The sequence below is a fragment of the Rosa rugosa genome, chromosome 4 (assembly GCF_958449725.1).
Source record: "Rosa rugosa chromosome 4, drRosRugo1.1, whole genome shotgun sequence".
NCBI lineage: Eukaryota > Viridiplantae > Streptophyta > Magnoliopsida > Rosales > Rosaceae > Rosa > Rosa rugosa.
In genome coordinates this window covers 31,015,925-31,029,911 of record NC_084823.1, presented here as the reverse complement: position 1 = coordinate 31,029,911, position 13,987 = coordinate 31,015,925, and the positions used below count along the sequence as shown (strand labels likewise).

Genomic DNA, 13,987 nt, shown 5'->3' with positions numbered 1-13,987 from the left:
CGGTCTTGACCACTACTGTCGGCTGCGATTCTTCTATTGGTGCAGGGTTTCATCAGCATCTATCGGCTGCTGGTGCCGACTGCCATGTTGGCTCCTACTCGATTCACCTTACCTTCAGTGTAGATACTGGGCTTCTCATCGAGTATGAAGGGGATGTCTTTCTTACAGGTGGAGGCGTGGATGCGTCTGGCACATGCGCTATACATGGTAGTGGCCGGCGGCGATCATGGTGGGCTGGGCAAGGCGAGCTCAGCATGCGACCTTGTCGGGTTTGACCCAGTTCGGGTCTCTGCAGATTTGGATCTGGCGGTCATGTTCAAGGTGACTGGGTTCAAGTGTCACTGCTAGGGCTGCCTCTGCTTGTGGGCTTATCGATTTGTACCGGGCTTTGGGCTTTTAGTTTTTTTGCTCATTGTGTAGGTGCTTCTGGGGAAGCCCCCTATGTGTAGGGACGTCCTAGAAGCTCTACAAATAAATTGGGATCTGAGCTTGGCCTGGTCCGACTCTTTTCCTGGTAGTGTCAAGGTTACTTGGTTTACATTGCTATCCAAGGCGTCCTTACTTAAGGTTCTAGTTTTTTCTAGGTCTCTAGGCAGTAGCTCGATTCTGATGGGCCCTTTGTGGGTGGGTTACTGTGTAATGTATGTCTCTCTCTACTTTTTAATGAATTGACACCCCTTTGATTAAAAAAAAAAAAATGTTTCAAATAATAAAATTGCTCATTCTAGATCCAAATTTACTTGTTAAAATTTGAAATTGTATATTATTCCTCGTAAAACCAAAATTTTAGTTGGCAACTTATAAGGAACATGTAGTCAAATAGAACAAAGTGATTGAGAATTTCAAATGTGTTATTTACCTTCTCCAAGAACGGAGTATATATACAAGATACACCAAGACCTACTAGGAAACTAATTACAATAGAATATTACAGAACAATCCTAATAATATCACAATATTCACAATCTTAGTATTACACGGCATGACTCACGCCAATACAATCCAATTCCCACATTGAAAAAGTGACAAATAAAATATAACTTATAAGTGGGTGGATCACACCCAATTGTACCAAGGCCTTTTGTGATTAAAACCCAACACTTAATGAGTGGTTAAGTTGGGACAATATCGATACAATGGTGGACCACGGGTCACGCTTGTCGCTGTTTAACACATGTTACATACAACTATACAAGAGATTAATTTTTCACCAATGTGAATAGTGATCGTTCATGTTCACTCTGTCATAATTATCTTCAGTCCATCGATCACCTCTTCTTCCATTACTCTTTTTCCTCTCAAGTTTCAGGGTTAACCTTTCCTGATTTTGATCTATCCAATTGGAATCATTCTTTCTTAGATTGGTTAAAACTTTTATCCAAATCAAATGATCTTAACAACAAAGACTTTTTCAGCATTGCTTTGTGTACGTGCTACAACTTATGGATAACCAGGAACAATATGATCTTTAGAAATATCCAAAAAAACCCTTTACAAGTAATGTACTTAGTAGCTTCTCTATGTTCCAATTTTTGAAATTTTAATGATCCTCTCTTCAAAAAAAAAAAATGCAAGATGAATAAGTTAATTAAATGACCACCTCTTACACAAAGTTTCATGAAACTAAACTTTGATGGTTCAGTTAAAATGAATCAGCATAGTGTTGGTGGTTTTATATTCAGGAATGATCAAGGCAATCCAGTTCTAGCCACCTCCAAGAATATGGGATTTAATGATTTCTTAGCTCTAAGAGCTAGTCTACATGTTGTTATTCATGGCTTTCATAATTTTGAGATTGAACAAGACTCAAAGTTACTCTTTGACAGCATCATGAGCAACATTTTTTCTTCTTGGTGTATAAAATTCATCCAAGAGGACTTCCTCTACCTAGCTAATCAACTGCAAAGTATGCATTTTAGACATATCAAAAGGAAAGCAAATTTCTTACCAGACGTCATTGCTTATACTGACCACAACTCGGGTGCAAATGTTTGGAGGAACTCTTTACCCCCTTTGGCTTGTAATGTCCTTTATTTTGATAGAGTGTTTTTATTGGAACCTTCAAATCTGCTCACTTGACCTCACTCTATTATGAATTATTTAATGACATATATAACCTACTATAAAATGACTAATAAGGATAATAATTGTACCCAAAAAATATTATATTGATTTTCTCTACACTTTCCAATTCAATAATATTAGATTGCATTCTTTATTATTTTCCCTATCTATTTTTATTTTCCAATTTCACTACATGCATACTCATTAAAGCATTCATATATATTTAATAAGAATTAAAACTATGATTAAGATCATGTGGCATAAAAATGTGATATACATGTTGAATGCATATTTGTGAGGGAAAACAAAAGAACAATTCTTAGGTTCACCCCTAGGGTGAATGAGCATATTTACCCTCTCTTACAATTAACGCATAATAACTTTATAATTTTCTAATCCAACCATTCATGTTATATAACGTAATACAAAGATTAGCCCTGTAAAAAATCAATCAAATTGAAGACCTTTTAGTTATTCATTTCTATGAAATACATGGACGGTTCATCATAGTAGTAGTAAGTGTTGTTAAAACCATCTATTTGTTTGATTTAATTAGATAATTAAACGACTTCCGATTCGATTATTTTTTACAGAAATGATCTTTGAAGGATAATTTAAGATATAGACCGTTGGATTATAAATTTATTAAGTAAATATATGTTAATCGACAACGGGGGTGAATATGCTCGTTTACCCTAGGGGTGAACCTAAAAATTGTCCAAAAAAAAAATAAATCATATTATGACCTAAACATAAGTCTATCCATTATATTTGTAAAAAAAAACAAAAAATGAGCTAGCAATTTAAAAAACTAAACAAATATTTCAATAATTAATCATGAGATACAGAAAATAGAGTAAGAAAAATGAACATTATGAAAAAATGATTAATCTTTTTTTTTGGGTCTTTCTAAATGTACCCAGTAAATTTCTATCTAGACCCAGCAAGTTTTTTACACTCAATAAAAAAATAGAATTTATAATTGTACTCGGCAACTTTTCCAACAATACCCTTAGCAAAACTCACACCCAGCAAAAATCATACCCAGCAAATCTCACACCCAGCAAAACTTGGATTATCTCCGCATCAATTTTTGATGTTGAAGTGATTGGCTGTGCTTTGATACTATGCTTCACCTTCTGTGTAACAGGTCGTAGTTCCAAAAGAATTGAAGGTGAAATAGTTCCCACATTTCATGGAGAAGAAACCCCTAGATTCCTACCGTTCAATTTCCATTTTGGGATCAATTTATGATAAGGTGGATGAATATGAAACAGAAGACAGATCTCTCAAAGGTGATGAAAATTCTCTATTGTTTGCTTGTTCTTAAGTCCATTTCGATTAATAAAACAACAGTTTGAGCACGCACTTCCTCTGTGCAGAAATTTAGAAACTTCCTCTTTTTGAAGTTGACGTTCCTGAGGCTTGAAAGAAAGGAAGAATCAGGCAACCAATATCGTCATAAGAAAGTATAAAGAGGTGCTCTTTGACCTTTGTATATTTAATGCTTCTTAATAATGAATGACATCTAAGTTCTCTAACTGCATTTTCCATCTTAGATCCTATACATCAAAAATTGATGCGGAAATAATCCAAGTTTTGCTGGGTGTGAGATTTGCTGGGTATGACTTTTGCTGGGTGTGAATTTTGCTAAGGGTATTGTTGGAAAAGTTGTTGAGTACAATTATAAATTCTATTTTTTTATTGGATGTAATAAACTTGCTGGGTCTACATAGAAATTTGCTGAGTACATTTAGAAAGACCCTTTTTTTTGCACAGATAAAACAGAAAAAAAAAAAAAAAGGCTAATGATAAAAGAGGTTATTTTGAAGTGTCTTATTATAATTCAGGACACACAAATGTTCTCATGATAATTAAGGTCACCTCTTTACAAGCTGCCATTAAAAATAACAAAAATTACAACTCATGCCATTGCCTCATCGTCTCTCGATCTCTTGCCCGATCTATTTCAGATTTTCGGACTATAATTAACGCCCCTCTCTCTCTCAACTGACTTCACCGCCATGGTTCCTTCGATACCGTCGACGGCGTCTACGACGTCGCCTGGTCCGAATCTCACGACTCCCTCCTCATCACCTCCGTCAAGCTCTACGACCTCGCCCTCTCGTTATCCAATCCGGTCTGAACCCTTCTCGACGCCTACCAATCTCTCTCTCTCTCTCTCTCCACAATTTGATAATGAGATTGCAATCGCCGCGATCTGATTCGCAGTTTCTGAATTCGTCGGGGTTTGATTGGACTAGGAGTTTACCACATCGCGGCGGCGACCGAGGAGGCTAGGTTAGGGTTTGAGTTTTCAGGAGTTATCTGCTCGAAATCTGTGATAATGGCGCCGAGGCTCGTCGACTCGCCGGAGGCCATCGAGCGCCTGCACAACCAGATTTCGATGCTGCAGGTGGTGTCGGAGCTCAAAATCGAGCTCGAGAGCGACACGAATGTGTCAAGAGGAACTCCCTCCCGAACGTCTCAAAAGAAGAGCAATTGGGGAGCTTGGACGGCTTGTTATCGTTTTCCCAGGTTTTGAATCTCGCCACCAACGAGAGGACTGATGATAAGTATTACAAGATGATGCATGTGGATGATACAGAGATGCCGCCACAGAGTTTATTTATCACTGATATTGCAAGAGGGTTGCAGCGAGGTTTGAAATTGAACCACTTTAACTATGTTATAAGGGACGCTAGGTTTGGGAACCGCTATTTGATCATTGACATCAATTATTCCCTGGCTATGCCAAGATGCCTGGTTACGAGACTATTTTGACAAATTTTTTTGCGACATGGTGCAAAAGAAAGTAGAAGGTGGGGTGGAGAGGACTGGTGTGGAGAGCTCTGCAGCCCTTAGCTGTGACAAGGAAGTGAGGAAGACTCAAAGTAATGATGGGATGGTGTTGTTCTTAACATAGAAGAGAGAGTCCAAATCAAATCTAGAAGGTCTTCTGGCTGTGGCTACTTTTGGTCGATGGTTGGCGATATTGGGTGATTGGAATTTGCTTAATCAGCTTGGCCATTTCGTTCATCTGTGGACGGAAATAAGTTGGGCATTAGGTTTAGATAGCAGTTAGGGGACAGTGCTGAAATGGGTAGGTTGGTTCTTGGTTTTAGTTTGACTTCTTGACAACACGATTACATGTTGCTCAGCGTTGATCATGAATATTCCATCTACCAATGCCTCCAGAAGGTACTTATAGAAATACTCTGCTGAAGTTTTAGCCTTTTAGGAAGGTCAAGTTGTAACCTGAAGCTTTGAAATCTTTCCTTTCGTAGAAACTGTTCTAGTTTTGTACCAGAGGCACTTTTAGTGAATGAATTTTGGCCATTTTGTTAATGATACTTTGTTTCCCTGATCTTGAACTAATTTATTTGTTTGTAGTTGTTTGATGTGAGTCAACTTGCTTGGATTGATAAGGTTTCCAGTTATTATTATGGCGATAAAATTCTACTTCAAAAGAGAAATGTCGAAACAATAAATGTAGTTGCTTTCTTTATTGATTTATATGTTGGAATCTCTCTTTTTGGTTGTTTGGTGTCTGGAAAACTTGATTCTTAAAATTAGAAAAATGAAGCATAAAATGGAAAAGTTCCATGAGACGCACCATTAATTCTGTAACATTACGTTGTTAGTAAGTGATTCGCGTGTCAATGTGGACGTCCAGTCCTGGTCTTATACAGTTACTTAGTTAGTGACATGTGATTAACAGTGACTTGGCTATTAACTTGTGACTTGGCTACTGACAGTTACTTGGTCAGTGACATGGTCAGTTACTTAGTTAGTGACATGTGATTAACAGTGACTTGACTATTAACTTGTGACTTGGCTACTGACAGTTACTTGGTCAGTGACATGGTCAGTTACTTAGTTAGTGACATGTGATTAACAGTGACTTGGCTATTAACTTGTGACTTGGCTACTGACAGTTACTTGGTTACTGACATGGTCAGTTACTTAGTTAGTGACATGTGATTAACAGTGACTTGGCTATTAACTTGTGACTTGGCTATTGACAGTTACTTGGTCAGTGACATGGTCAGTTACTTAGTTAGTGACATGTGATTAACAGTGACTTGGCTATTAACTTGTGACTTGACTACTGACAGTTACTTGGTTAGTGACATGGTCAGTTACTTAGTTAGTGATGACATGTGATTAACAGTGACATGGTCAGGTACTTAGTTACTTGCATGTCACTTACTATGTCACTGTCAATTTCTGATCAAGTCACTGTCAATTCCTGGCCAAGTTACTGTTCATGTCACAAGCTTTGTCACTGGCCAATTGTAAACTCGAGCTTATTAGATCAATTAGTTTTTATATCTTTTTATCGTGTCACTGTTGTGTTTAGTTTTTCTTAATGAACCATTATTTTTATAGACTCTTTACAGCAATTCAAGTTTTAGGCATCTTCTGAATTGACCAAGTCATTATCATTGGCCATGTCATATTGCACGTCACTGGCCAAGTCACAGAATGTCACTAAAAAATTATAATATACATGTTCACTTGTCTGTACATTTATATGTACATTACAGCTACAATATTGGTCAACAACTTTATATATCATGGAGTAAACTTTAGGCCTTTATATCATGGAAGCCAAATCACATAACAACTAACAAGTTTCGCATTGTTAATCTTCCCCCATCCACAACAAAAATGAATAATAATCTCAACAGAAATAAGGGTGAATATCCATATCAACATAAATAATCCCATATGTACAAGCTGCAAAATACAAGTGATATGAGTAATGGTACAAATTTTTTGGCAATAAAAGCCCGTAATACATCCCCCTATTAGTTCAAAGTATTGATATCTCAAGTATCAATATTTGTGACAGTAACATTACTCCACTAAAATCATACTTTCATAATTTCTGGATCATTCCAGGGTCCCTTGCAGACCTAAGCACCCGCCTTCATTTGGACATGAGCAATCTCCCCTAAGGAAGTCAGGAAGTTGACTGTTTAAATAGAAAGTTGCTAAAATTAGTTCAGTAACTCGAGCCATGAATCCAATCCATAACCGCGTTGTTAGTGGAGCCGTTATCCTTGTACTCCAACTCTCATTGAAAGCCAAACAACCACCATTCACCATATCGAACACCATCAGATAATGAAATCAAACATGACAGATCTTAGCAAGCAGCATAAACTTGTAATGAGAAAGTAAACTACCGAGGACTGGTTCATTGGCTTTAATACACACATTTGCTCCATTGCTCAATAGTGTTTCCCTATTCATTCAGAGGCATATTATAATTCATAAACAATAATTTTACTTCACATGCAGGCGAGATGGGGAGGACCAGAAAAGGATACGTCAGACATAAGGTTCAAAATAACATTAACACTAACCTTGAGAAAAATACCACAATCTGTCACATGAACAAGTCCCTGCATCCCATTATATGTGAAAAGTTAGAGAATAATCATAATATTATCAATAGAATGTGAAGATAGAACAAAGCATGATTTAATTCAGATCACAATATGCACCTTCATGACACCACCCATGAGAAGTGCTTTCCGTGCAAGAAATTGCTTCTGCAGACAATAGTAGAAATCAGAAAGGCCAATAATTGAGCTTTTGCATATCTAGCACTACAAAGAGGTTTTGAGGAGGCTCATCCACATATTATCTTCACAGTAATTCATGTTTCACTAAACCCTTTCTAATATCAAACAACACCAAGGTCAACTCATACCCTTATATTGTGCTATCTTCACAAATTGTTTTCTAAACCTTTGCATAATCAAAGAGAAGAGAAGCTTTACCCTTCATGTTACATCGCTAAAACACAAAGGGATTCTTTATATTAATCATTAAATCTTTTCAAGAATGTGGTTACTCTAGACCTTCCTTAAATCAAACGAAAGCTATAATAGTACCTCTTTAAGAACTATTTCTCTGCATATTAGCCGTTGTTGCAAGAGTACGTACCTCTTTATGCTCTTTGAGAGTATAGGTTTGCAATCCAATGTCTTTATTTTTATCTCAACAGTAGGTTCAGACCCATCCATCAACTCACTCATTGGAATATGTTTAGCACAATTAGTCTTCTCAGCTCATAGTGATCCCTACAAAGATGCAAGAGTAGAAATCAAGATCATTGTACTTCTTTTTCTCCTCCTGTATGATTTTCCATAATCTAAACCACTATGGTAAACATAATTTCACTTAAAAACAAACTCTTACTTGTTGTTCTACACTAACAGAACTAAACTTAATTCCAAGTCTGCAAACATATAAGACAAACAAACAACTGAACACTATGACATTGTATATCAAATCTAAAGCTACAAATATGCTCCATGAAATCGCAACCAACCATTAAGTTACAATGTATATTAGCACTATATAGATAGTTCCAATTGACGGCACCCACAACCCATTTCAATCCATTACCACCAGTCAACATAAACATCAAACTCTTTTTCTCATTAAACAATTCATTCCTTTCTCGGCTATGATTATAAAGCTTGAGCTGAAAATTGATGAAAGTGTAAATATACAGGAATAACTGGGGACCATTTCTAAGTTTCTTCAATGGTATTATGCCTCTTACTGTCCATCTCGCTCACCAATGCAAAAATACCTGCAAAAACCACCAATCACAAACCCGAATAAAAAACCCTCAATCACAAACCTGAATCAAAAACCCTCAATCATGTCCAAGGTCTTGTTTACGTACGCATCAAATAGGCTACAGCTGGTAATGGCAGCGGCTTCTCCGCTGCAGATACCGAATTCGAGGTGGCGGGATGTGATTGGTCCGTCATCACGGTGATGGAGGCAGAAGTCGATGGTGGCGCTTTTCTTTTCTAAGTGGCGCGAGGCATGGTGGTGTGAAGTGGAGCCAACGATGACGACGCGTATCGAAAGCGCGCCGATTCGAAACGACGTTGCAGCAAGCGAGAGTGGATAAGCGAGGGTTTTGAAATTCGAATCGTCAGCGAGAGATGAGTATGTTGCTTACGTGATGAGATCGGAGGGAGAGGAAGCTGAGGAGCTGAGTTGAACGATCTGGAGGGATCTGATTACCGGCGAGTCGTCAACGCTTCAAGAACTCGTACACCGATTCCAAAGATGCGTTGTTCTTCGCCATTCACACTCTCTCGAGGTCTGTGTCTCTGTGTGGAGGAGAAGAAGAAGATACTGAAGGTAGAGAGAGAGTTGGCTTTAAGGGCAGAATGGGAATCAAAAAAATTAAAAACTGACCTTTTTTAACATCACCTTATTATTCATATGGACTAAATTAATATTACTAACAATTCATTATGGACCTTTTTATCAAGTGGGAAACTAGGTGACATTTTTATCATTTCATATTCTAATATGACCTTTTCCATCATTTCCCTAAAAAAAAAACTAAAAAAAAAAACAAATAATAATTCATGTTATTTTCTTGTTGATCAGAAATTAGTTTTTAAAACTCAATACCTTGTGTTTCTTTTTTGGATTAAATTATGTTTAGTCCCTGTACTATGACCCTTTTTTCGTTTCAGTCCCTAACATTCTCAATTAATCTGAAAAATCCCTAACGTCAAAATTTCCGTCTGATTGGTCCCTCCCGCGTCAAATTAGGAGTTGGTCTTAGGTGAAATGTCCAATATACCCCTCTGTTATTTCTTTTTCTCCTTTTTTTTTTCTTTTTCCGTTTTAATTTCTTTTTTTTCTTTTTTCTTTTTTCTTTTTTCTTTTTCCTTTTTCCTTTTTAATGACCATCGTATCCTACTGCATCGGTAGCGCCACGTCGGCGAACCAATCCAGATCGACCCGAAACCCTAATTCTTGTTCTCCACGCCAGCGGCCCTTTTTCTTTTTCCTTTTTAATTTTTTTTTCCTTTTTTTTTTTTTTTCTTTTTCCTTTTTAATGACCATCGTATCCTGCTGCATCGGTAGCGCCACGTCGGCGAACTAATCCAGATCGACCCGAAACCCCAATTATTGTTCTCCACGCCGGCGGCCATTTTTCTTTTCCATCACTATTCTTCTTCTTCACTTCTGGTTTTGGTCAACTTGGCCATAAAAAACCATCATTTCAACCAGACCCAAAATCCAAATCACCATTTTGAGCAAGACCTAAAAACCTCAGGGTCTGAAAAAATGGTAGTTTTCAGTGAAAAGTTTCCAAATTGAGGCTTGATATGGAGAGAGAAAGTGAGATTTGAGTGGGAGATAGAGAAATAGGTTGTGAAAACAAGAGGGGAGTGGTTTAGCGGCGAATTTCCGAGCTGATTGGGATCTGCTTGTGTTTGAGAGATGGCGTCTGCGACGATGGAGGCGAGGGCAGATCCCAACAGAGGGAGATGGCTTCAGAGAAGGTGAAGAAGTGATCGATCAGCTCCTAGCCTCTTGGTTTTGCTCGATGTCCATCTCTGCACCGCCAAACTAGGTCTTTGCTGGGTTTGGTTTCAATTTGGAGAGAGAAACAGATGGGTTGTGGAGTTTGATCAGAATGGGATTGGTGGGTTGAGGAATGAGAAAGTAGGGAAAACGAAAAGAAAAAAAAAAGAAAAAAAGAAATTAAAAAGGAACAAGAAAAAAAAGAAGAAAAAGCAAAAAAATAAATTAAAAAGGAAAAAAAGGAAAAAAAAAATTAAAAAGGAACAAGAAAAAAAGAAGAAAAAGGAAAAAGAAAAAAAAGGAAAAAAATAAATTAAAAAGGAAAAAAAAAGAAATTAAAAAGGAAAAAGAAAAAAAAAGGAAAAAAAGAAATTATAAAGGAAAAAGAAATAACAGAGGGGTATATTGGACATTTCACCTAAGGTCAACTCCTAATTTGACGTGGGAGGGACCAATCAGACGGAAATTTTGACATTAGGGACTTTTCAGATTAATTGAGAATGTCAGGGACTGAAACGAAAAAAGGGTCATAGTACAGAGACTAAACATAATTTAATCCTTCTTTTTTTAGAGTTATAGTCTAAAATCTAGATCCTATATTGATTGTAGTCCTCTTGGAGCTCGAAAAGGGGAAAACCCACAAAAACATTATTTATACTATAGTTGAGCAAAAATAAAAATAAAAATAAAAATAAAAATAAAGTCGCGAGAGAAAATTGAGACTAAGAAATTCTCTTAATAATCCGTTGTCCGGGAGCTGGACCACTGTCCAAGTGGCGTCCTGACCCAACTGGCCCGGGGGGAATCTAGTCAGTCCCGGATAAATAGGACTGGGAGGTCATGCAGAATTCATCACTACGTAGCCACCGTACTCTCTCTCTCTCTCTCTCTCCACTCTCAGACACCCAAACCCTACCTCACCATGCTTGCGGGTATGCTTAGATAGAGAGGACATCGCGAACGGTGACCAGTTCTCCCGACTAAGGGGAATGCCGATCAAGCCGCCGTTCAAATTGCAGCGGCCGGAGGCCAAAACAAACCGGCAGAACCTTACAACGGCATACCCATGGTGAATTCCATGGGGGTTGTGGTGGTCCTCGCCGTCGTGGCCATGCTGCAATACGCTCGAGTCGTCACCAGCCTCCAAACGATCGGTCTGTTCTCCGCCTCGTATGAGGTTGCGCTCAGGCCACCGCGCTTCGTCGTCCGAAATGTCAAGTCCACGGAAACGGTTTGGAAGCAGCTGAGCTACGCCTCGCTCTACTACCTCGTCCTGTTCACTGTCGTCTTCGGCGGGATGACAAAGAAGAAAATGGGGGCGTCCTCTTGGAGCTCGAAATAAAACTCCACCAAAGACCAAGAATGACAAGAAACCTGCTTCTCCATGTTCCTCTAGCCCTTCGGGTAAGGGCAAGGGGAAAGAGATTGAGTAAGTTGTAAGTTGGTCTTTAGCTTGCACACTAAACTCTGCTATGTTTTGAACTAAATATTTGAACCTCCTGGCGCACCAAAATTGCGTGCATTGGCAAAGGGAGACTCAAGTCAAAAGTATTTTTGTAAGCCTAGTTGTATATTTAGATTTTGGCAAGCTCTTTGAATAATTGAGCAAGATTTGTAACAGTGAATGGTACCGGGTGTCCATATGGACCGTTTGTATGTGCCGTTCTAGCCATTCTATCATTAGAATTTATTTGAACTCAAAAAAAAAAAATATTGATTGTAGTCCGGATGAATTTTTTTGTTAATCGCGGTTTTTATGACCCCGCTGCCATATTGGATTTATTTCATTTTCTATCTTGCTGACTCAACACCTAAATTTTTCATTCATAATATACCCTCATTTAATATCTTTTGCACAAAAAATCAATATATTAACTGTAATTATTGCTGTTTTAATGTAATATCAGGAAATTTAATATGTTGACATTAATATGTTGTCTGATTAAGGAATAGACATGTAATTAAGATTTATAGAGTAATTAAATCATTGAAATGACTAAGTTTTTTATTGTAAAGATAAGGACCCGTTCGGTAATGTTTTCAAAAACATATTTTCAGAATTGTTTTTTGAAAATGAAAAAGTGAAATAGAGAATAGCAAATTACCACTAGCTACAGTTTTTTTTCCTAAATTACCATCAGCAGGCCTGTTTTTTTAAATTTCCATGAGCTAGTGTGTAGGGCCCATGTGCAAGGTATTATACCTTGCTGTCAGATTCCTTTCCTTTTTAAATTATTTCAATTAGCAAGTAAATTACGAATCTGTCCTTGTGAGTTTGATAATGTGAATTAACACTGCTGAATGTCAGTACCATTATGAAAAATATTTATTCCGTCTTTGTTTTTCTTAGAAACAACACATTTATTTAATAATTCCAAAAACTATTTATACATATTACAATATGAAACTTGAACACTATATCATTTATCTCTGGCTTTGCTGCTTTCACATACAAGTTGCTTTGAATTTCACCTCTTCTCATGGTGAAGAAGTTTCTCCAGCAGGATTTCTTGGAGTACTGACCCTCAGTAGTATACTGACCCCCAGTAGTATATATACTAGCCCCAGTAGTATATATACTAGCCCCAGTAGTATACTGATCCCCAGTAGTGTACTGATCCCCAGTAGTATACTGACCCCCAGTAGTATACTGACCCCCAGTAGTATACTAGCCTGGCCTTCTTGCATTTGCTCACTTCAGCATTGCTTTCATAGTTTCATTAGCTCCATCCTGTAAGTCAACCAACAACACAGAGCATCAGGGATAACAAAGTGTGCCCAAAACTGCTTTGGCAATTACAACTCTAATCCTTTCTCTTCAAAAATCATAGCATTCAAACACATAAGAACTGTCACTAAACTTGGAGCCTAATCTCTAATAATCTCTATAGAATTCTGAACAAACAGGAATAATAGTACCAGCAACAACACAATTCTAAAACCATGATTCCACAGCAAGACTACAGACACAGATCACATTCACTTATAACCATCCAACACAATGGTTTCCATACACAGAGCCCAACAACTAACCCCATGTCAAAACCTCACTACCCTGAACCCCTTTATCAAAACATAACATGTATTCACAAAACAAAATTCAACACTAAACCATCAAATGCAGCATAGAATTTAGTTCTCCAATCAAAAACTTCTATAAAGGAACAATCTTTACCTCTTAGAAAAGCAGGGATCGAATTGGAAGTGATGGCATCTCTACAAGCCCGCATTGCTGCGGACGTAACATCTTGCCTGTTTCACCACACAATTCATCAAACTCAGCATTACAAAACTACCATCTTTAACACAAAGTACCAATCTTTGATCATCAAAACTTAAAACTACACAAAACTCTCCAATGGGTAATCATCAAATATGTTCTAGCATAAAGTCCATATCTTTTTATGATCAAAACTTAAAACTACACAAAGATTCTCATCTGGGCAATCATCAAGTGTGTGAAACAAACCGAGAACAGAGTCAACTGGGAAAAAGGAAGCTCACCCATGTTGGTCGTAGCCCACACCCATCTCCACGAACAAGAGCTTCATAGGTT

General features: G+C 37.6%; 1 pseudogene; it reads left to right on the top strand.

Moving 5' to 3' along the window:
- The first annotated feature begins 204 nt into the window (after positions 1 to 204).
- On the top strand, positions 205 to 5,224 carry LOC133744650 (uncharacterized; annotated as a pseudogene).
- The last annotated feature ends 8,763 nt before the right edge of the window (positions 5,225 to 13,987 follow it).